Here is a 25,719-nt window from a genome sequence, read left to right as displayed (position 1 = left end):
GTATTCTCTATACGTGTTATATTATTTGTCTGATACTCTAAACTGCAAATTAGAGTCGATATTAAACTACAAGTCCAAGTTCGGTTCAATAAATTAGTATATTTTATGCTTTATAAATAAATAAAAATTTAGTGGAATAATATTTGAATGTGTGGAAAAAGTTTACCCTAAAGTACGGCGATTTGACAAAAAGATAAAAAAGTTTGTGATAGTTTATCGCAAAAGAAACACGTGTTAAGTTTAAATAGTACTAAAGACATTTATAGAAAATGTGTCAGTACTTACAATATAATATATACATATATATAATACAAGAAGCGGGTTTCGCTTTGAACTACTACATCGAGAGAAAAAGAATTCTTTCGTATGATATATAATATTATATTATATTATAAAAATCGATAACATGTGTTTACTTTCATGACTACAGCTGTACTAAGATTTTACTTTTCTTATTTATATATTTACATTTATTCGAACGTTAAACATCTATTACTTTTCAATGTTCAAAATTTTAAAATGAGAGTAAAAGTTGAAAAATAGAAAAATGAAAGATTCTCTTAATTTTTAATCATAAAACGAAACTATTTTCAAAATATTCTTCTAGTTATGTAGACGAAAAAAATTTTAGAACTTTAAAATGTTTTTTTTTTTTTAGATTTTTTATGCAACTATTTTTCACTGAAAAATCGCTGAAAAATTTGGGAATTTTTTTGACTCCCTGAATTTTTGCAAAAAGAGATTTTTTAATCGGAATAATCTAACTTTTCAGCTATAGTTTAAATTTTAATAAATTTATAATAATCTAAAACATAAAGCTACGGTAATGAAGATAAGGACCTTTTTTGTTCCAAATATCTTAAAAATAATAGAAAAAAATTAGTTCATTGCCAAAAAATTTTTTTTATGCAAATTACTTTAATTTACCTTGTTAGAACAATAACGAGTTTAAAAACTAGGACTTGAAACATTTTTGTAAACTAATAGGCCACTCTGCTCTGCTTCAGAAGTTTTCACTTTTCGAACTTATCTAATGACATTTATTTCAACATAAAACACTTGTTACTTTTGAACACTTAGAGTTTAAAAATAAAAACAAAAACGAGAGTAAAAATGAAAAAACGAAAGACTCACTCGCTGATAATTGAATGACAATTGAATATTTGGTAATAAAATAAAATAATTGCAATTAATAATTTGCAAACCATTAAATAGCTGTATCGTGATTGACGTGTTGATAAATCCGTCGATTTAACAAGCGTGAAAGTGACCTGACATGGCACACATGCACGTATATATATACGGGTGATATATATGGGTGATTCTCTGTAAGGATGTTTTTCGCTGTCCCAGGCATTTTTTTATTGGAAAAATTGTTATTTTGTTACTAAAAAAAATTTGTTACGAAAGTAAATAAACATTTCTATTTGGAGCATTGAAAACTAAAATGAAATAAATTATGGTTTTTTTGCTATAAATTCGTAAACCACCGAAATAACAGTCCCCTGTGCTGTCCCATTCCTAAAATTGAAACTTTAAGATTAAATTTTAAGTTATTCTTCTATAATTTATCATTTTATCCATAATGTTTATAAACTTAATTAGTTAACTAACAATCTTCTTCAATAAAAAGTACCGAAAATGAATTTGTTTCATTAAATTCATCAAACCAAAGTGTGTCCCAGGCATTTTAAGAACAGTCCCCTGCCAGAAGTTCAAAGCTTAGAAAAAAAAAAAATCCAGCTTACTATTTTATGTTCTGTAAGGTTTATAAGGACCTAACTAGCCTTGAGTTAATAACCATAAGGCTGTTAACGCTTCATCGCTATTTTATTTAGTGTCAAAGCACTGTTTGTGCTAGAAATATGTGTCTGGGCCACTTCAAAACTCAGTCCCTTAGCAGCTATTTTTATTTATAAAATTCGATCCATAAGTCTTAATATTATTCTAATTAATGTAAACATTCATTGAGAACTTGAAAAGTTGAATGCATTGAAATAGTTTGCTTGATTTTTCTCAATTTGATAAAAAAAAACAGTCCCCTCCCGAGCCAAAATTAAAATACTAATTCGAGCCTCAAAAGCCTACTTTCTTTTGATGTTGTGCCTACCGCTGAATGTAAAATATTATTTTGACCCTCAATGTACTGAAAATAGGGTATGGAGACCAAAATTAGTGTTTTAGAATAATATTTTCAACCTCCAAAACCTAGGATCGCTTTGAACACCTTATTTGCAGTACTTCAGCGTACTAAAAGCATAAGTAGGTTAATTTTACGATTTCATAGAACATAGAATTTCGTAAGTTTACAGTTGAAAACATTAACTAAGCCCAATTTTGGACTTAGAATTTTTCTACTTCATGCTCTCAATAAAATTTTCAAAGTTTTCACTTTAACTTTGAATATGAAAAACTAAAGTTCAAAAATTTGGTTAAAATATTATATGTTAGTAGCAATAAGTATATGGACATAGGGTAATATAAACACACATATGATAAATTTATTACACTGTTTCAAACTCGAAAGTTTATTAGTAGAGAAAGTTAGAAAAAGTAATAGTAATTTCAATACCACAAATAAACAGTACTCATTTTTTTTTAACACGGAAAAAAGTAAACTGTAATAAATAATAAGGTAAAAGCCCCAATTATTGACACTATAAGACACAAAGTTATGATTTCATTTTTTTAAGCAATAAAATGTTAATATCGTTGAATTTTATTTGTGGTAATGTCTCAAGTAATGTTTTTACTAATCAATTTCTTTTTTTCAAAATGATAATCAGTGATATTTACTAATTAATTTTAAATAATTAAATAGATTATCCGGATACACCAATTGTTGACAGATTAAAAAACTGATTGATCTAATAATTATTGACCTATCTAAGCCCCAATCAATGACACCTATACTGTGCATGTGTCAAATTATCTGCTTATTTTTATTTATCGAAACTCATTATTAAGTAATCAATACTATTAAAGTTTATTAATAATAATTTCCATAAAAGTGATTAATTACTATTAAAAATGTAAAAATTAGTTTAAAAATAATTCATTGAATCGGAATAGTTCAAACTCTTAAAGTAAATTTTTTAGGTCAAAGTAAAAAAAAAGCGTCATATAACGCTGTCTACTGGCTGTCAATATGAGATTCAACTTAAAAATGATCAACTAGTTATTGACACCCATTATTGAAATATTATAAAGCATACAATTAATTTCGATTATTTAATTTTATAAATTTTTCATATATTGTTAATTAAAAAAATAAAGATCATTATAATTAGATGAAAAAATTAATTTAAACTCGGCATTTGAATAAAATTCTTTTCTAACCAAAGTTGTTAAGAAAATAGATGCTCGTAAACTGGTTTGAACTGACAGTAATTTTTTTTCAATTTTTTAATTAATTAAAATTTATATGATAGTTATTCTTATTACAGATAATTAAATATATTTAAAAATAATTTAGGGTGTCAATATTTAGACCCCTGTCAATAATTGGGGCTTTTACTTTAGTCGATTTATAATAAGTAATGATCTACTGAAAAAAATTATCATTTTAAACAGTAAAATCGTGATTTAAATGATCACCTCATAATATTTATCACTTAAATACTAGAATTTATTATTTACGTGGCGAAAATACTATTTCAAACAGTAATATTCGCTATGTGAATGTCGAAATGTTAAAAGATCTGTCATGTTATATGGCAAAAGATACACAAATATTGAAAAACCAAAAATTAATTCGGCTGTTTATTTATTATGATTAAGCTGATAGTGTTGTAGCTCTTGATAATTTTTTTTCTAATAAAATCAAAAATAATTTGATCGGACAATTTTGTACAGATTTAAGACGTCCTTACAGAGAATCACCCATATGTATGAGTATAGTAATATTCACTCATATATATTGGCATGTTACGAGTATTCAAGAAATTCATATACTTAAACGTATGTACTCAATGCAAATGGGATAATTAAATGGGTAGGGATAAAGTTAGCGCGATAAACGATCAGACAATGAGAAATGATAATAACATATATGCCAATGTACAATGACAATGAATCGATCGCATATGTATGGTCTGTTCCTATAAGATTCATGAAACAAAGCAAACTCGGAGTGCGCCCTATTCCGGTATTGATTTCACATCGAGGGTCATGCCCGGATAATACGCTGTCTCTGTCCCTCCAACAGCCTTTTCAACCGACTAAACTCACTCTCCAGTCCTCCCTTTCACCCTCATACAACCACCCACACCATACACTAGCTAGTCCCTCATGCGCTTCATCCCTAGCTCGTTCCTATTGCTAGTATTATTCACTATAATATACACGCACACCTTCTCCCTACTACCCCTTATACAAAAGCATTATTATTATTGTTATATATATAATAGTCGACAGTTGACACGAAGCTACGAACCGTGAGTAATTTGTGTCTCGCAATATTCATCCACGTAAATGATCGATCACTTTGCTTGCAATTCAACTAAACATAACTGAACAATGTATATGTATATGTATATTCGTAATGTGTGTTTATGATACACAGCGTGGAATTCAATGTCAATTACAGCAGAAGATGAACAATTGGTTCATTATTCTACATCTAATTTTTGTTCAATTTGGTAGATTAATTTGTCAAGAGTTTTTTAATAATCAATTTTATCCGATGATTAATATAGTAGAAGTTAATTAAAATTTGGCTTGTATTCACATATTGATAGTAGATCATTTTTTATAACAATGACATTTTAATCAATATAAAAATTTCAAATTTTGGCAAAAAATTTACAACTTTATCTTTTGAAAAATAAAATCAAAGTATTAAATGTTTAATTTCAATTGTTTATTTTTATTTTGTTTGTTTTTCACGGCAGATTTTTAAATCTTAAAATAAAAAAATTTTTTTCTTATCCAATTTTCTACTTTAAAAACAAAAAAATGGGCCTACATGAATTTGTTACTTTTTTTTTTTTTTTTTTTTTCAATAAAATCATGAATGCAATCAATGTTATAGCGATTATATTTGTTACTTATAATTTTTAAAATAATATTTTATTAGTTTGACAAAATAATTTGATAATATAAAAATGTTGATTAAGAAAAACTTTCATTTTCTTTAATAAAAAATGAATTATATGATGGTATAAAAATATGAAAATATTATAATAATTATTCGTGTTTTTCTGCTCGGAAAAATCAACTCAACATATTGAATTATAAGCTAGTTATTTAGGGGATTATCAATAAATGTCGGAAAAAAGAAAAGTTACATAATGAAAATAAAATAGTTGATAAAAGTATTAGAATTGTAACAGGTAAAAAATTTCATATAGTTTAATTTAATATCTAGTGAATTGAACTAATAAAATAGGGAAAAAATTAATTAAATGGATGAGATGATAGAGCGGGTATAAAACTTATAGTGTGGGAACGAAAAAAGATATAATAAATTATTGGAAAATATTTTTCATTTATTACTTTTATTACATTTAAAGTTTAGTGAGGAGAAATACAAGAGGAATATAAAGAGTTGGTTAGAGTAGGTACTTGCGGAGACTGGTGGACTATGCGGAACCCGCGCGTGTGGCCACGAGTAATTAACTTCAAGTGGCTAATTAATATCAACGCCCGAGTGCTTTTCTCTCGCGGCGAAAGACCTTCCCCTTGGCCTCCTTGCTCGTTCTTTTACATACTTTCCCGGGTAATGTGTTACTCGATATTTGCATCATATTTTTAATATCTGATGATGATAATCAAATCAGTAACCATATTATGCCAAGCCCAAAATTAGTCCAACTTTAGTATAAATAAAGTATTAATTTAATGGATAATTAAAGCTCTATTGAAATTTACTCACTCGAAATTATTATATGAAACTAATTAACTCTCGAATGAATCGACTGATAATTAATTATTAATTATGCAACAACTGATTTAATCGGTGAAATCGTCGAATGGCTACGTTATGTAAGAATTGAATAAATTATCATCAATATTTCAATTTAAAATAATTATTATTATTTAAAAGTAACGTCAGATAGAACATAAATAAAATGTCAATAGTTATTATTAAGTTATGATAATCACCGACTATCAATTGACACCTAGTATATTGATTTATCAATATCAATATAAATATTTTCTCCCGATAATGACTAATGATTACTGTTATTATTGACATACATGTGCACTTATATTATTTATTTGAAAATATATCAATCTATGTGGACATTAAAAATTTAAAACATACTTTATCAAACATTGAATGATAAGCTTTTTGTATAATAAGGGATTGCTAACAATAATAATAATGTATAAACTACATTTATATATTATTATCTTTTTGCAGCTTAACGTTGTGTGATTTATTTCCTTTATGAAAAGTCATACATGATTAATTCATTTTATGATGTTAGTGGAATAAAAGAGATTTTTTAAAAAATTCTTAAATACTTCATAATTTTCTTTTAATATGTTCATAAGCATAAGAAAAAAATTGCATTCTTTTTTAAACACATGCTCATGATTATATTAAAAAATTTTTACTGAAATATCATAATCTTTTTTTGCTAAAAAATTTTCACATGAAAAAAAAATTTAACGCAATAATTACAACTCTGTTAAACTATTAATTTATTTTCTAATTTAAAAATAATCCAACCAAAGAATTTGCTTGAAAAAGATAAACGATTTCAGGACAGTTGATTTATATTTTCAACCCAAAATAAAAAGAAGCTTTGAACTATTAAATCGCACGTTCCTACATTAAACCCGACTAGGAGCTTTATAAAATATATCACAGGGCGTAGTATAGCCCAAGTTATTTTATCTGCCTACTAAAGCCGCTTTAAGTTTGAGAACCGATATAACCGCGATTTCGGACTGAAATTCATTTTTTTCTGAAAAAGTAGTCCACGGGTTTAGGCTATCGAATCAGACATTTGTATCTCCAACTAGGTTAGAAGCGCAAAAAAGTATCCCAATTTTATTTATTCAATCCCTGGCCAATAGTCGTTGAAACTTGCAATAATATTGTATCAGTATTATTGAAGTCTGAATTTGATGTTTTGAATCTAAAAGTCATTTTATTAAATTAAGATCAATCAAAATTAATATTTTAGAAAAACTTAGAAAAGTACCGGAGATTGTATGAATGAGAAAAAGATTATAAGTAGCAATTTTTAGTAGACATTATCTTTGTTTTATTTTGCCTCAGAGAAGATAAGAGGAAAATAGTGGATTGTATGAGGGAAATAACAGCTTACCTGGTGTCTGGCTGCGGGGTGTCGGGGATGGGCTTGGTGTCTATTAGCCAGCCGTACTTATGGGGTGCATTTGCGCAACCTCCACTTCCGAACGACTTCGGCCACGTTTCTGCATTCTGTAAAAAAAAACGAAAAAAAATCATAAATTAATGGGTGAATAGAAAACAAATTGTTTATTGTTATTATATTTTACATTTACATTATAAATAAAATTACTCTAGAAAATTTACATTAAAATTTTAAAGTCTAAAGTCATAAACTTAATTTAACTTAACAGAAAAAAAAAAATTTCCTACAAATAGTCAGACTTGGAGAATAAAAGTTTGGGAATAAATTATTTTATTGAAAAATTTAGGTGCATTAAAAAAGTTGTTGAATGGTTGGAAAATTAAACTGTAAATGTCTTAATTTATAAGTTTTAAACTTTTGATCCTTGGCTTGGAAGTACTTATATCATATAACTATTTCATTTATTAAATTATTAAATCTTAAGAAAATCTTCAAAGTCTTTTAATACCAGAGCTTAAAAATGAATTGATCGTATCAATAATCAAAGGTATCACAGTATACATTCGGATTATTATGAAATTACGAACAATTATTTAATTCAATATATAATATAAATCACCTCTTATTCATAGTTTTTAACTACATAATTGATATCGGGATAAACTTTCGTCGCGACGTTAATAATTTACCTACTTAAAAACTACTAAAACACTTTATACTTAAGTAATAACTTCTCTATTTCCGTACTTTATACCTTTCCGAAAAATTATAATTGCTTCTCATAATACCATTCATTTGAATCCGTTCTATTCAAATTTAATTATTTTAATTTAAATCCCTCGAGAAGAAGACTAACGGACCAATCACGAAAGAGAGCTAAGGATTTAAAAATAAGGGTTAATGAACCTCTGTAACTGTAACGAACCAAGATAGTAATAATAATCTAGTGCACAGGTTTGCCGTTTAATTATTCAAATACTGTACATACGAATTACAGGTTTGAACTGTAACATGCAAGTGCATTCAATATTGACAAATAATTACCAACGTAAACGCTACTAAGTGGCCAATAGTTGTTTTTTTTTTGCGAATACTTTATTCAACTGTTATTGAAATTGAAACTTTTCGATTTTTTTTTTAATAATAAATTTTTGCATCGGATAACAATTCAATTCGTTTCATTAGTAGAACTCATACAGCTTCAACAAACAATAATAAAATATCAAATTATTTTCGCTATACTTTTTTTTTAATATTCAACTTCAGAAATTAAATACCTTTAACATCAATGTTTTAATTTGTTTGAATAAGCAGTTTTTGATCAATAAATATCAGTTCTGTGCGAATGTTAATTTTTTTTAATTTTGTTTTTGGAGTTGATTATTGATTTTTTTTTTATTGAAAAATTATACTATAGTAATTTAAAAAAAAAATTTTCTAAATTATGTCCACAAAATTAAGGATGTAGGAAACCTAAATTGACAACACTTATCTATCCAAAAAACTTGTTGAATAAATGTAATGCACAGAAAAAAAAAACATTCTTTAAACCAAAAAAAGTATTTAGAAAGACAAAAAATTTTTTTGATAATTTATTATTCATGGAGAAAATCATTTTGAAGAATTTCATTGTCTTAATTTAAGTTAAAAAATTCTGTAACTGAGAAACTTTTATTTATTTAAGTAAATGTTACTGATTTAAGACAATGAAACTCTCCAAAATAATTTTCTTAGTTTATTGTTCTCTTGAATCAAGTTAATTTTTTTTTTCAGTTTAATAAACTCTCAAAAAAAGAGGAATAATATAATTTGAACTTACTTATCAAGTGCAATATTTATTGAAAAAGTTGTTGGAGCTTAAAACAACGCAATAAACATATAAAAAAGTTGTAAAAACGGTGTAGTTGTTTAGCAGTTTATCAGTCTGTCATATGTATATTACTTCGTAAACCGCGCATTATCGGAAAAAATCAAAAAAGTAGTATACGTTTAGGTAGCATAAAACTAAATAAAAATGGAGTAAAAAAGTATGAAAAATCGTGAGGGTGAAAAGAGCGTGCATTGGTATGCGAGCAGTGTGTCTGATTAAACGTCGATATGCGCTCCTATCCCGGGGGCTGGCCAACTAAAAAGTATATATATATATATAGACTGGTTGAAAAGTTGGGCGTCTTAAACTCAACCAGCCAGCAGCCACCCCAAGCTCGCTACTACCACTCACTCTTTGCTCCCTTTCTTCCCCTGTACTGACTGTAGACGGAGTAGTAGTTGCGTTGCGTCGCGTACTACCATACCATACAGCTTAACTCCTCTCCTCTTCTCACAATACACCCTCCCTTTCTTTATCAGTAGTAGAGAGCGAGTAGAGACAAAAGTTTATATTGGATTTCATATTTAATGCAATACATCGCAGCCCGTGCTACTGCTCCCGGATAAATTATTTATGTCCGAGAGCTTGTGCAGTTTCATCTGCAGTTTTTTACTTACGGCACGACAACTCTCCTCTCAAATATTCCGTGTTTTGTCTTTGTTTCCCTGTTATCTCAATAACTCGTTAATCGTTACATTATTATAATTATAATATCATATACAAAACATTGTTGGACAAATACGTGGAGAAAAAGGTGTTAAAATCATACCAAGGACAAAAAAAAATATAACAGTTCAGGACTAAAAACAAATTCTTCATTGTAGAACAGATTTTTTAATAATGATCATTTTTGGAAAAAGAATAAAACGAAAATTATTTCAAATAAAGTTAAATTTTATTATGCTTAAAAAATTTCTTTATCTCAAAGAGAAATTGGTAATTATTTTTTTTTTTATTTGTAAAAATGGAATTATCGAGTTTTTTTTATCGTTCATCAAGTCAAATTTACGAAAGTTTCATTAGAAATTTCCAAAATTAAATATTTTTATTTTTTTTTCGCAGATTGAAAATCCAAAAAATTTTTAAATTCATAAAAAAATGTTTCAATTTTATCGTGACATTTTTTTTCAGGTTTTAAAAAAAAAAACCTTGAATAAATTAATATTCTGGATTTTGATTATAAAAATATTATAGTGCCTAAAAATCAAACAATTATCAAAAACTTCTTGATACTTAAAAACAATTTAGTTCTCCGAAAAAATTTTTTCAGTTCAACTCGATACAATTTGAAATTTCTACTTTTTAAATTGAAACAAAATATCATCATAAAAAAATTCTTCCGCCATTTATTGTTATTCATTCTCCATAATATGTTTCTATTAAAATAATTTTCCACATACAATTAGATAATAAAAAAAATGTTTAACCCGCACGAGGACGTTTTAAGGTCAATTTATTGAAGGAGGTCGATCATGACTTGAATTTCTCATCATGTTGCTCCCAGTACAGCCATCTCTGTCTATCTTTTTCTCTCTTCCTCCTGTTAGCTCAGAGATTATTATATTAAGGTCGTTCTACAAAGGCGAAGGCCTTGTCTTTAATATCTCCTCTTCAGGTACACCTAAGACAGGTTTAACCATCGTTTGGAAGTGGGTACGCTATACTATGCCAGAGCTCGAAGTAGCTCTACTCTGTGTAGTGAGTTGGCCAACGATGAGCAGGGTCTCAGTCGGTGCTCAGATGATGGGAATACGCTCGTTTGTAAAGCCTTACCACTTACCTGTTATATATGTTATATGTTGTACGTAACATTCTCGAATGTGCCAAGAAATAGCTCCGAGAACATCGTCCAATTCCCTGTAGTCTGTATAGTAGTCTTCTATGATGAGTAAGTGTGGAGAAAAATAACCGAGGAAAAAGAAACAGAAAAACTAGACTTCGAGGACACATACAAAGTTGCCGATGCTCAACAATTTCCGTTCATTGGCCAAGACACGGCTAGTGATGCTCGGCCAAGTATCGGCGTTTTGTATTGGCCTAGCCTCGGTAAACCATCGGCTTCAATGTTCGGCTAAGCATTGGCAATTTGTACTGGCCTAGTCTAGGTAAGCCATCGGCTACCGCACAATATTTATTATAATATAATATGGTATGTGATTTGATTATCAGCCATTGCTTGGCCAATGCTCTCGCTAATGCTTTATTACACTTGAAAACAATTAATACGTATTAGTCATTACTATGTTGTATCATTGTTTTCAATTTTTTTAAATTTAACATTTGACCAAATTAAAAACTGATATGTACTAAAAATTAGTAAATCGATTTTTAAAAAATATCTTAAGAGATTTTTTTTAGAAAAAAACAATTTAAATTATTAACAATGTTTTTTTTATTTTTTGTAAGTACATTGATAATTTTTTAATTTTTTCTTAAATAACTTCATTACTCAACAAGCTTTATTAAGATTAAATCAACATTTGTTTTCACTAAAATAGAATTAATAAGTTAATAAATATTTTTTTGGCAGACTTTTTCGATAAATTTTTACATTACCCAAACAGTTAAACCTATTTCTTTTGGTCATTTGTATTAGAAAAAAATAAAATATTTTAACAAGAAACCAATGATTTATTTATAAATAAATATATTTATGACTATAAATAAAAATATACCAATATAAATATATATATTTATTTACTAATAAATCATTTATTTTTATTAAATTTTGAACTTCTTGCTTAGAAATGAAAATTATTAAAAAACTGGGAAGTTATCTTTTATTATAAAAATTAAGAAATTGTTCAATTTTGAAATACATAAAAAAATTCGTAACAACAATAAAGTTAACTCAATTATACTGAAAAAAATTGATTGTTGATATAATTAAATTAAGATTATTATACTCAGATCAGTTAGCAGCGCCCGTGACACCGTTCGAGACTTCCGTTCGAGACACGCGGGCGGACCAGGTTCGAATCCCTTCACATCCGAATTTTTGCAAAATAAATTTCTATCAACCAGTAATTCATCATCTCAGAATAATAATAATTCAAAAATAAACAACAAAAAGTAAATTTTTTTTTATTATTTTAGCTAAAATTGGATTTTTTCGCCTATGCTTGGCCGATGGTCGGCCAATGCTTGATTACTAGATTTGGCCGACGCTCAGTCGCCTATATCGGCTTGGTGTTACCATCCGATGCTCGCCCAGTCTTGGCCCAAGGATATTTCACGATACTCGGCCGATACTTAAAGATTGGATGCCAGTCTTGGCCCAGTATCGGGCCGATCTTCATTTTTTGTATGGGGAAATGGGTCAGGCTTTAGTTATTTTGACTCACAACTCGAAGGAATTTCATACGTTTTTTAATAAACGTATTATATCTGGTAAGTTTTTTAACTTGTTTTGCGATAAAGATTAATCTCGTGAGGAAGAAATAGATGCTAAGCAAGAATATTATGTCCTCTTCCTGAGGAGAGAGAATGAAAACGAGAGAGTTGCAGAGTGAATTCACACCGATAATGAACCACCGTCGGTAGTTCGACGGGCTTATGTACCAGTTCGCGCTAATTGCCGTACCTTCGGCTTCTCTTTCTCGCTCTTGCTCGCTAAGGGATCTATCTGCTCTCTGTTAGCTGATTCCAAACCGGGAATTACCGAGAGTTATAGACCAGAAAGCAAATCGTAGATATTCCAGTTAGTTCCTCTTGGATAATAAATGATTTCTATTCATTTGCTTATTATTATTTTTACCTTGTCGACTAAAATAATTTATAGGAGGATGAATAAAAATCGTAGAATTTATTCAATTTTTTCTTGAAAAGTAAGTCCGTTTTTAAAGCTCAAGATTTTAATTAAAATAAACCAGGGGAAAAATTGTAGTTTGAAAAACTAAAAAATTAATTGATTATTTAAACAAAAAAGTAAAAAATAATTTGAAATCGAACAAGATAATACATTTTCATTTTAAATACATACAGATCAATCTAATAAAATGTGTTGAAAAGAAAAATTTTCAATAAAATATAAAAAATAATTCTATTAAAATTATAAATTAGTTTTAAATTTAAATGGCAATAATTATATTCATAGCGCTTTAATAAAAACATTAAGACGATCTCTAAAGTTTTATATTTAAGATACAAGCTTAACTTTTTCTGAAGTTATAATCCTCATTAACGATAAGAATACTAAAAAAAAACCAAAATAATTAAAAGAGGCTCGAAACTTAAAACACGTAATATGTTCTTAATAAACAATAAATAATATTTAATAACACTCGATACTTATCCACCGCTAATTAGTATGCGATAAATAAAATATAATATTTAAAAGTAGATACATAATTACATGAAAGATATAAGTTTCGATAAAAACACTTATGATACACTAAACTGAATACCGATGACGCGAGTTTAGCGTTTATAAAACCGGTTTAACATTCATCCTTACCTACCAGATAAACCACCAAGCACAGTATTTATATTACTGAATTAGTAAAAGAGTCTTTGCCGTTCAGTCGGTAGTATCGTATGTAATAATACTTCGGAGTAGGATGATACACGCAACAGTTTCTGTATTTAATTTAATCCACATTACATTCATACACGCCCAATGCAAACTATCAACATTTATAGACTTTCGCTATCTATACGACTATAAACATACAACCATTAAAATCGTGAGATGTAATTAAAAACTTACAAAACATTTCGACCATAAAAATAGTAAATTAATTTTTTTTATTAATTATCAAGATAATAAATTTAAATTCATTATTCAATTCGTAAAAGTTGAAGCTTAGAAAAAAAATTTGTAAGGCTAAAAAATTACATGCTTGTCAAAAAAGTGAAAGCATAATTTATAGTTATAACTCCAATATTTATAGTTTTGCACAGTTAGGTTTTATAGCTAGAGCTTTGCTTTTTAATATCGTTCGTGTGATAAATATTGACATATGTAATTGTCATATTTTATGGGCAGACTTTATTAAATAAAGCTTATTGATTTACGGTAAAATAAGTTCTCTGGAGAATTTAATATTGGAGTAGCTATTAAATAATATCGATAAGCGCTATGAAAATTTGTAAAATGGAATATTTAATTTATAACTTTATAATTATTACTTTTCTTCAACTTTTAGAAATTATATGACGCAGCAATTTTTACTTTTTTCAATTTCAACAAACTTCAATTGACAATACTTAATACTAAAAATACAAATCGTAAAGTGAATGTATAATATCTTATGATACATTTACTTTTTGACATAATACGCTTATACGGCTGTAGTTTTTGAGTTTCTTAAAGACCGTATGATTTTTACTTTTGGCCTATAACATATTATTAATTTCTCGGCTGTTCCGTTCTAAAAGATGTAACTATACAATATTTAAATCTGTTTTTTTTTTCTCTTGGTGAATTATTCCATTTTGCATCATTAAAAGTCTTATGCTTTTTTCATTAACAAAATTTTTTATGTATTACTGTGTTTTGAAATTGAGCAACCGATTTTATTCCAGAATACTAAATTTAAATGACAATTTCTTTTAATTTAATTTAAAAAATAACTAGATAAAAATTCTTCTTAAGCATCCAAACTAGATCTTATTTTGATCGATATTTTTTCATCCAATTGTAATTTTTTAATTTATAAATTTGGGCTTAAAGATTTTTGCTCTGGTTGGAAGAAGCATTATTAGCTATATGTGGATTTAGAATCGAGCTCTGTCTTTACGAACGTATATAAAAAAAAAAACCTATTTTTTTTCATCTGAAATTTATAAATTTACTACAAACTCACGTGTAACTATTTGCAACATTAAAACTTATAAAAATCAGAGCACATTTCATTAATTATTTTTTTGTATTCTATACATACTTCATGTTGTAATTAAAAAAAAAAAAAAAAAAAAAAAAAAAACAACGTACAGAAGTGGAGCTGTTAAAGCAATAATTATCACAACACTTAGCTTTGTGATCAGCACATTTATTTATTGAAACGAAGCGACGACGAAGGATAAAAAGACACGGTATTATATATAGCACTGCACTACAACAACGCGGGCTCGAGGATTCAGAGATCGTTAGCAAGTCTCGCTCAACTGCAAACTATCTCGCGCACACGGCGTCACGCTTGGTTTACTACATCGCACGTTTCAAAAAAAAAATCTGCTGAGAAACAAAGACATAATTCGCTTTAAGAGATAGATTAATAAATGGAGATATGTATATAGATTAATAATTACAATAATTACGAGTAAAAATATACATATGTATAGCGAAGAACGTAACAGAGAACTTTATCTCGCGTTCATTAATGTCAAGTGTTAAGCAAAGTTTGAGTATTTAAATTATAAAAAGGAAAATACATTTTTATAAATTGAATTTTTTCAACTGCAGAAGAGGAAGAAAATTCATTGGACAATTAAATCAGGAAAAATAAATTTAAAATTTAAGTCACATAATCTAACAGATTTTGAGTGATTACAAAAGTTTATTTAAAACGAGCGAATGTAAACAATAAACTCAGGTGTTTAAGCGTGTTAATGACCATGTCAAACATTTGAGATAACAATAGTATAGCGTAAACTGTATATTTATGAGTTGGTATGTATATCTTCGTAATGTGCGAGTGTATCCGCTGGACAGAGAATCGCTCAAGTTTAACGTCCGTTTATTTTTATAAATTGAAAAAATTATAAAACACATGATCGAAAAATTTTTAATTACATATTCATCGAAAAAACTCGGTAGAGTAAAAGTACACAGTAAATTTATTTTTATTGTTAACCCATAAGTCAATATGTATAACATAGAACAAGTGAGTTAGTGTACATGCCCGTAAAAGTATCTAAATAAATCAATAACAAGAGCGTGAGTTTACGAGCAAGTGTTCGATTTTATTATTATTATTATTATTATTTTTTTAAACAGACTCGCGTTAATATGAGAGAGACACCAATAAGACTCATCACGAGACTCGACTGTACATATATTGTGTAGGTGTGTCTCTGTTGTTGTTGGCGGGCTAGTACAGTGGATGTTATCCTATATAATCTACTCTCGATTTACTCGATAACAACATTTAATGCTCCAAGTTCGTTCTCGCTATTATACTAACTTATACTTATCTTATTGAGATTATATGCGTACAAGTTAAGTTTAAGTAGGTGTGTCAAACTTTAATTTAAAGTTTAACAGCTAATAAAACTTTTAATTTTTGTCTAAAAGTGAACTATTTAATAATATGATATGATATATAATATCCATAATTAATTCTAGCTAAAAGTTTTTAACTGCCAATAAAAATATTCATAAACGTGATTGTAAAATTAGATAAGCATAAAAATCAAATGTATTTTTTTATGCATGAAGAATAATTTGACCGTGCGATGAATTCAGTATCTTATGGGTTAAAAATATATGATTAATATTGCTAATAAAGTGCCGAGAAATAATTGGAGTCAAGTTATAAATTAAATGAGTCTTTAAAAAATTTTTTTTCCGGTATTTTTAATCCGGTTAGAGCAGTATATAGAAAAAGCGCTCGTCATAACGAGTTAATGGATGTACTACACAAGTTATCAGCTCTGCAGTCGTTGAGTTTTTTATTTTTAAATTTCATAACGAATTAAAAAGCACGAGTAGCCGAAGGAAAAAAATAACCGATGGAGCTTCAAGCGATGTAGATGTGCCGATTTTTGTTTTATTTTTGAGTTTTTTTTCACGACTTTAATTTCAATTTTTATAAGAGCAATTCGATAGAGGATAGAGGATAAATGTAGCGGAGTTTTTTGCCCTGCCCTGACCTGCTCTCTGGTCTGCCGCGAGTTGGCTGTAAATCGAGAGCGGCAAGCAGAAGATTTATTTCAGAGAGTTTAAGTAGTATTAGAAATAGTTAATAAATAAAGTGTAATTAAATGTCTATGAGAAAATAATAGTAACTAATTCTACTGTTAATTTTTTAGCTCATTAGTCGACACTCGTTATTAATTAAATAATAAAATAACTGCTTGGAGTTTGATGCATCGCCTACGGCCAATTAATCTGTTAATTTTTTATTTCGTTTTTGATAATAATTCATTCAGTTGATTTATATTTATATGATACAATACCTCCTAAAGTTTCACATTAAGTTAATAACCTTGTTCGCGAATTTAAAAATTTATCATCTCTAATTGTCTGTGCAGAAATATTATTTAAAAAGAGTTAATTTTTTTTTCTTTTTAAGTAAAAAAATTAAACTGAAAACTTTAGCGACTAAAAAATTTTTTACATTTGCATTTCAATCTTGTCGTGAGCCAACACAAACTCTACTCGGGAAATAGTAACTGAGTATAGTTGAGCAACTTTAAAATTAGAGAGAAAAAAAGTTTCATTTCATTTATTTTAATAAATTTAATTATTTTACTCTAGTATTTTTTGTAAATTTTTTAAATAACTAGAGATTTTATTCTCATTCTCATTTTTATTGATAAAAAATTTTTATTATTATTTTTTAGTGCATCAAGTACTTTTTGACAGGTAATTTTAATGTACACGGAGAAAAAAATTTTGCTATGGGAACTCTATAGTAGTTAGTTAGTTGCAAAAAGTTCCAATAGGTTAACGTATTCTTATAGTAACAATACCGTTTGGCTCCTGCAACTCTACATCGTTGAGCTCTGAGAGCTAAACGTTATTTACCTCTCACAACTCTACAGGATCGTTCTGAGACTATAACAAATTTTTGGCAGTCTGATTAATAATTTTTTTTACGATTTAGCAATGATAATTTAATAAATAAATGCAGCAGAATGAATTTATATTGCCAACAATAATTGTATATGACAAATAAAAATAGTAAGGTAAAAGCCCCAATAGATGATCATATACTGGTACGTGATCATCTATTGGGGCTTTTACCTTATTGTAATAGAAATAAAATAATAATAGAACTCATATTACAAATAAAAATTATTTGTAAAATAAAAATATGGTCGTCACAAAATTATCTTATTTTCTTAATAATATCAATAAATATTGAACATAAAATCACTACCATATATACACAAGAAAAGATAAATAAACGAAAACAAATTTTATTTTGTGTTAAATGGGGTCTTTTTAATGTATTCCAATAACTTATTACTTATGAACCTTGAAAAACCATAAATACAAAACTGTTCTAACGAAATTCAATTTGACAAAAAAAAAAAAAAACCTATTTCCTTAAATAAATAAACTGGAAACTTAATTGTCCTCATATATTTTTAATAATATGGATGAGTAACAAAATAATTCTGTTTGTCATTTTAGAAGGTTATAAAATATGTCAGCGCACTCCACTACTGCACGGAAAAAAAAAATTTCGTTCTGGTAACCTAACTGTAGAGTTACCACAACTATACACAGTTTACTGTTCGTTGTAGAGTTACAGTAACAAAATGTTATTTAGTTCTGATAACTCAATGTTGTTGAGCTCTCAGAGCTCTACGGGATTGTTCTCAGAGCCAAACGGTATAGTTGGGAGCGCTCTACGTTGCGCAGTAGTGGAGTGCGCTGACATATTTCATAACCTTCTAAAATGCCAAACATAATTATTTTGTTACTAATGTATATTATTAAAAATATATGAGGACAATTAAGTTCCCAATTTATTTATTTAAGGAAATAAGTTTTTTTTTGTCAAATTGAATTTCGTTAGAACAGTTTTGTATTTATGGTTTTTCAAGGTTCATTTGCAGTGACTATTAATTTAATTTATTAGTTGAATATATTGTGATAAGTTATCGGAATACATTAAAAAGACCCAATTTAACACAAAATAAAATTTGTTTTCGTTTATTTATCTTTTCTCGTGCATATACGATAATGATTTTATGTCCAATATTTATTGATATAATTAAGAAAATAAGATAATTTTGTGACGACCATATTTTTATTTTACAAATAATTTTTATTTGTAATATAAGTTCTATTATTATTTTATTTCTATTATAATACTATTCTTATTTTATTTCTATTATAATACTATTCTTATTTGTCATATACAATTATTATTGGCAATATAAATTCGTTCTGCTGTATTTATTTATTAAATTATCAATGCTAAATCGTAAAAAAAATTATTAAACAGACTGCCAAAAATTTGTTATAGTCTCAGAACGATCCTGTAGAGTTGTGAGAGGTAAATAACGTTTAGCTCTCAGAGCTCAACGATGTAGAGTTGCAGGAGCCAAACGGTATTGTTACCATAAGAATACGTTAACCTTACTGGAACTTTTTACAACTATCTAACTACTATAGAGTTCCTATAGCAAAATTTTTTTCTCCGTGTGCGCAACGTAGAGCGCTCCCAACTATACCGTTTGGCTCTGAGAACAATCCCGTAGAGCTCTGAGAGCTCAACAACATTGAGTTATCAGAACTAAATAACATTTTGTTACTGTAACTCTACAACGAACAGTAAACTGTGTATAGTTGTGGTAACTCTACAGTTAGGTTACCAGAACGAAATTTTTTTTTCCGTGTATGTAGTTATTCAATGCCGGTTCAGACATTCCTTAAAAAAATTATTATTATTTAATTTTTAAAAAAACTTAAAAGTCTGTACATCTGTTAAGTACCCAATAAATCATACTTTACATAAATTTTTAGTTACTATCTTGTGTAAAAATTGGTCATATGGCCAATTTTCATATCAAGATATATAAGATTATATACGGTTATATCAAAAAATTATATATGCGTATATTAGGCCATAGATGGCCATATACGACATATAAGAAAATTTTTTCATAGGTATCAAGTCACCTTGACAGTAAGAATACGTGTGATTAGAGTTTTAGCTGACAGTTGTACCGTTGTATTGGGATCTTGCGATATATATCGACGCCGAGTAGAAACGATTCCCCGGACGGCACACGATATTTATGTCAGCAAGCACACGGTCGCTCGCGTGTTCCAACCGGAAGATTTACTGGAGATGCAATGTTCCGTGATAGCGGGAAATCGTTTCTGATCCATCGGGAATTAAAATAAAAACTAAACAAAAATACCATAGTCTCATCCTATCGTATCCTAACGCATCGTATCCATTAACAACGATCAGTCCCCAGAGATTTACAACGACAACAACAGCACGTACTGTGTATTACTTTTTCATTAATTCTGTTTAAAACTATTGCATTGATAAACCAATTTGGTTTTGCTAGTAATTCTGTATTTTCAACAGGTGTACCGGTGAAACAAAGTTTGTCTTCAGTCTATGCTATATTACTAAATTTTCATGTATAGATGAATGAAATTTAATTACAAAATAGTTATTTACTTACAAATAATTACTAAGTTGTAAACAATAGTATTAAATGGATATATATATATATCATAAGAAATTTATATTAATGGATTTTGCATTGTATGTGTATTAATAATAAAATTATTTAACAATGTTTGCCAGCAATGATTTAATAAATATATTCGTATAATCTGATAATTTTCATTGATACACAGAAAAAAAATGTTCTTGAATCAAGTAGATAATTTTGAAGAAAATATTCTTGATTTAATGAAATTTTACTTGATTCAAGAATTTTTCGTCTTGATTCAAGACAATTACCCTCTTCAAAATTATATTCTTGATTCAAGAATTTTTCTCTTAAATCAAGTTAATTTTTTTTTCAGTGTACAAGAATTTATTTGAAAAATATATATATATACGAATACAAAGTTTTCATGACTTCAATTAATTGTTAATATCCCTTATATGTCAAGAAATTCATAAAAATCACTGAAAATAAGTAGTCTAAATTTTTATCTTGGCTCAGAATTTTTTGTTCTAAATCAATTTGATTTTTTCATCAGTGTGATCAAAGTATCGTAAATTTTTTATCTCGAATTTTAATTTGCGATTATTGAATACAGAAATTTTTAAATTTAACAAAGTATAAAAAAAAGATTTATTGATCGACTTGAGCAGATATTGACACAATTTTTGTTAGTAGAATGCATTTAGTTTACTTATCAATTTAATTCACGCACAAGACAGTGACTGATGACATGGATACTTTACTCGGTACGAGCGTAGATTGAGGATGAAAAAGGGGCGAGCTAAGAAGGAATAAGAAAAAAAGAGACGAAATATGTGAGCGATGAGAAAATAAGCAGAACAGAGAAAGAAAACGGTATAGTATAGTAAGAGAAAGTTTCAAGCATAGCAGTACCTAGTACTAGGACCTTTGGATATCTGACATTTGCTGGCTGGGTCTACATCTACTACTGGTAGTACTGCTGAGAAAAGACGAGATTAATATTATTCTCGCCACGTGCCAGGGCTCATTTCGCACCATCCCTTGGAGAATGTACATTTCCCCTCAGTATTTTGCGCACCAAAGACGTGTAAGATAAAAAGAGAAAAAGTAGCTAGGAGGGAGCAAGAAATATTTTGAAAGACGAGATGAGGGTACAACCCGATTCATTCAACTTGTACGTCTACGTCTGCTTCAACTTCTTTTCCCGTTTTATCTTTACTTTTATACAAGAAAAAAAAAAGGGAGAAATATTTTAGCGATAGAAAAATCACGATCCGTTCATTCCTTCGTTCATTCGTTCCTCGTTCTTTCCTTTTATTTCTATTCCTCTGTTCGAACTGGCTGGCTTCCAGGTTCAGGCGATATAGTACTCTTTTGTAATTCACATTCTTTAAAATACAAATGATGCCACCTGACAAATATTCATAAAGGCGATATTAAAATTGTCAATGTCATTGACGACTTTTTTTTGTGTTTTATTTTTATTTTTTTTTCCTATCAGACATTATTAAAATAAGTTATTACGAGAAAAATTTAGCTGGCCAATTGCCAATTCTAGTTATTATTTATCACCCACTTTACCTGAGGTATAATTAATGATTGATCACTCGAAAAATGTCCAATTGTCGATCCATAAAATATATAAATGAATGATAAAAATTCGAAAATTTCAATTATTACAAAAAGAAAAATCTTCGATTATTGTAATTTTACATTAAAGAAAAAATTATTTGATTCAAGAAAAATATTCTCTTTAAAATTTCACTCTTGCTTCAAAAAGTTCAGTTATTGAAATTAGATATTCGAGAAAAATTTAGCTGGCCAATTGCCAGTTTTAGATATTATTTATTGTCTAGTTCACCTAAAGTATGATCAATGATTGATTACTTGAAAAATATCCACTTGTCGATCTATAAAATAAATAATTCATATTAAAAATTATTGGTAAGAAAGAGGAAAAAAAAACCTTGTATTTTTATATTTTTAGGCTGAAAAATAAAACTACTTGATTTATGAAAAATTTTACCTTTAGAATTTGATTTTTGTTTCAAGATATTCAGTCGGAATTAATTGAAGAAATTCACTCGCGAGTCAAGAAAGTGATACTAAAGGATGAAGAGAAAAAGTTCTCTCTTTGAGAATTTTAGCAATTTAAAAAAACATTCACTATTTTTAAACAAGAAAATAACTTATATTTTATCTAAAAATTAAAAAAAAAAAAAAAAAAACAATATCCCAGACGAAAAATTGTTGAATCAAGTCGTTCAATTTTCTTCAAAATAATTTTTGGGTCAACAATATTTTTTTTGAATCAAGTAGTTTTTGTCAATTTAAAACTCATTGTAAGTCGACTTATGTTTGTCAATAATAAAAGCACAATACGATATGGTATAATATCACATAACAGTAAAGCATAATAAAATGCATGATTCAGTGCACGTATCTCATATGTTTGCTTAGTATCATAAGTATGAAATGTATGCATGACCTTTTGTGTCAACTATTGACGACCTTTATACCAAGGAAATGAAGGCAACTTATATAGACGAGAAGTAAGTCTTAAAGATATTCTAGTGATTGCTAGTAGTAGCCTAGCCTATAAAAAAGACAGAAAAAAAAGAGTCCGAGTTGAGTAAAAAAGAGTAATGAAGTAGATCTTGAGAAACGATTTTAACGAACGTAACATTTTTTATAGCCACTTGAGCTTCAACGTGCTTCAATTTGTTACGTTTTTTTCATTTTTTTATCAGGAGTCATTGCCATTAAATGTTAAAAAAATAAAAGCATAAAGAAGTAGGAAAATTATTCATCGCATTTAGATTAGAGTATTAAACTTTTTACACTGGAATACATTTTTATGAGAGTTTAAAACTTTATAAGCCGCTGAAAAAATATTGTTTTGTTTTATTATTTTAGTTTCAATTAAAAAACATCTAAATAAATTAACCATGATAATTAAATTGATGTATCTAGATCAGTGAGCATGCAGGAAGTTTAAGTCGATTGAATTAAATAGAGTGGGAGGGAAAGAGGAGGAGGGGACGGAACGAGGAGTAGAGAAACTCTGATAGAAGACAGTGTAGTAATCGATCGATGTTATAAAGTCGAGACCGCGGTCTTGGACTAATCAAACTTGGTATGGACTTCTGACCTATCCATTCTTCCTCTTCTTCTCCTCCTCTCTCTTCTACGTCTTCCTGCTCGTCATCTTTATCTTGGTTTCTTCTTGCCCAACTTCCTCTTTCACTTTGATCTACGCTTCCTTCTTTTAAATTTTACCGATGCGCCAGAATTTTATTTCCAGGTCACGGGATTCAAGGACGAATCGCTTTTCCGAATCGAACTCTTCTCTTTTTTTCGAGTACTATCACTATAGCGCAGCCATTATTACGGCTACACCATACCACCATAACTTTTTTATCCTCACTTGGATGGTTATCAGGAAAACCCGAGGCAAATTCACTGGAACATCCATACCACGACTAGCTCGACTCACATCTTCGCTATCATTTTATCCAAATAAGACGATCGAGATCGAGATGAGAAAAAAATATCGAATTACTTTCGTAATAGTCGAAAAATTCAAAATTTTCCATCCAATACCTTTTAAGCTTTTGAAACTTTACTTTAAATTTCATTCAATACGATTTTATATAACACTCAATAGTTGATATGCTGAAAAAAAAACTACTTGATTCAAGAAAAATATTTTCTTCAAAATTTTACTTTTGTTTAAAGAAATTCATTTATTGAAATGTTAGTTGAGAAAAATTTAGTAGGCCAATTACCAATGTTAAATGTTATTTATCATCCACTTCACTTATAGTAAGATTGATGATTGATCACTTGGAAAATATTCAATTGCTGATCTATAAAATAAATAAATTAATTTAAAAATTATCGGTGAAATCAACAAGAAAAAAATCTATTTTTGTATTCTTATACTGAAAAAATTTCGTTGATTCGAAAAAAATTTTATCTCTAAAATTTAATTCTTGTTTCGAGATATCAGTTCAAATTAATTGATTCATGAATCAATAACATGAAATTGAAAGATAAAAAAAGAAAAATCCCCATTTAAAAATTTTATTAATTTAATAAAGCACTTTTCAATTTTCAAACAAGTTTTCTTTTGTATAAGTGAAGAAACTTATTCTTGAACCAAGAAAATAAAATTTTAAGTTTTCAAGAATTTTGTTTTTCTATCTAGAATTTGATTTTATCGATAGAAGATAAACAGACTTTTCATCGAAGATGTAGAATTTTTCAGACCAAGAATACAAGTTTCAAGACAAAAAATTCTTGGATCAAAATAAAAATTTTTCTTCAAAGTAGTTTTCTTGGATCAAGAAGATTTCTCTTAAATCTAGTAATATTTGTTCAATGCACGAGCTTTTGACTAACTTTTTATGTCCTTCAATCATTTATTATTTGTGTTATACCCTTTAAATTATTTCTCAATATCATTTATCATTTGTATTAATGTTAAACTATTCTACTATTGAGTTTAAAATTAAAAAAAAAAAAGTATTCCAAATCAACAGAAAATTTTCGATTGCTATTATCAAAGCAAAGATGACAAAGACGAATACGAATACGAGGTTCGGGCTCAGTAAAAGTCTTAAAATCTCACCAACTGCAGACTAAGATAAAGAAATAGAAAACCAAGATAGAAAAACATCTCGCCATTACGTCGAGCAAAGTCAACGTTATAGTTTAAAGCTGAAAAAGTTTTAAAAACTTCCAAACAAATATATACCGGTTAACTTTTCTTTGTTATTCCAAATGTATGCACACATTGAAAATTCAAACTAATCTGCAACTGCTACTGGTTTCTGGATCTGACTGTGCATGTATTGGTATTACATACAATAGTAGTTACTGTATGTATTAGCGGAGGAAACACGAGAACTGAAACGCGGAATTAGGACATTTTCATTTTAACGGTACTCGGTGACTGTGTTGGAGCATCCGCTCCTCGCAGATATAATAGTGTATGTAGAAAGCCTGGAGTTCGGTTGCTAGAACTCCAGGCCCAGACGTACATATAAGACTAGACTAGAAGCTACTGAGGATGAGGGAGTGAATCCCGAGGGAGCGGCCAATTACGCGAGATGCATCCCCGGATGGTCTCATGTTCCGGCAGCTGTATCCGTTCTATAACATTCTATCATTCGAGGTACATACTATCTTACTGTTACTCTGCTTTTAGATGCATATCTTTGTATATATTTCAATTTAGGATGCTTAAATGAAGAT

General features: G+C 28.4%; 1 protein-coding gene across 2 annotated transcripts in view; it reads right to left on the bottom strand.

Annotated features, from left to right (window-relative positions):
- Positions 1-25,719, bottom strand: part of LOC123273775 — a 167,953-nt gene that overhangs the window by 45,984 nt on the left and 96,250 nt on the right. For both annotated transcript variants that reach the window (XM_044741252.1, XM_044741255.1), the window contains exon 3: positions 7,284-7,399. The gene's annotated coding sequence lies outside the window, so the exon portion shown is untranslated. The remainder of the gene's footprint in view (positions 1-7,283; positions 7,400-25,719) is intronic.

The sequence above is a fragment of the Cotesia glomerata genome, linkage group LG1, assembly GCF_020080835.1.
Source record: "Cotesia glomerata isolate CgM1 linkage group LG1, MPM_Cglom_v2.3, whole genome shotgun sequence".
Lineage (NCBI taxonomy): Eukaryota > Metazoa > Arthropoda > Insecta > Hymenoptera > Braconidae > Cotesia > Cotesia glomerata.
Note: the sequence above shows the minus strand (reverse complement) of the source record. Positions and strands in the feature narration are given on the sequence as shown.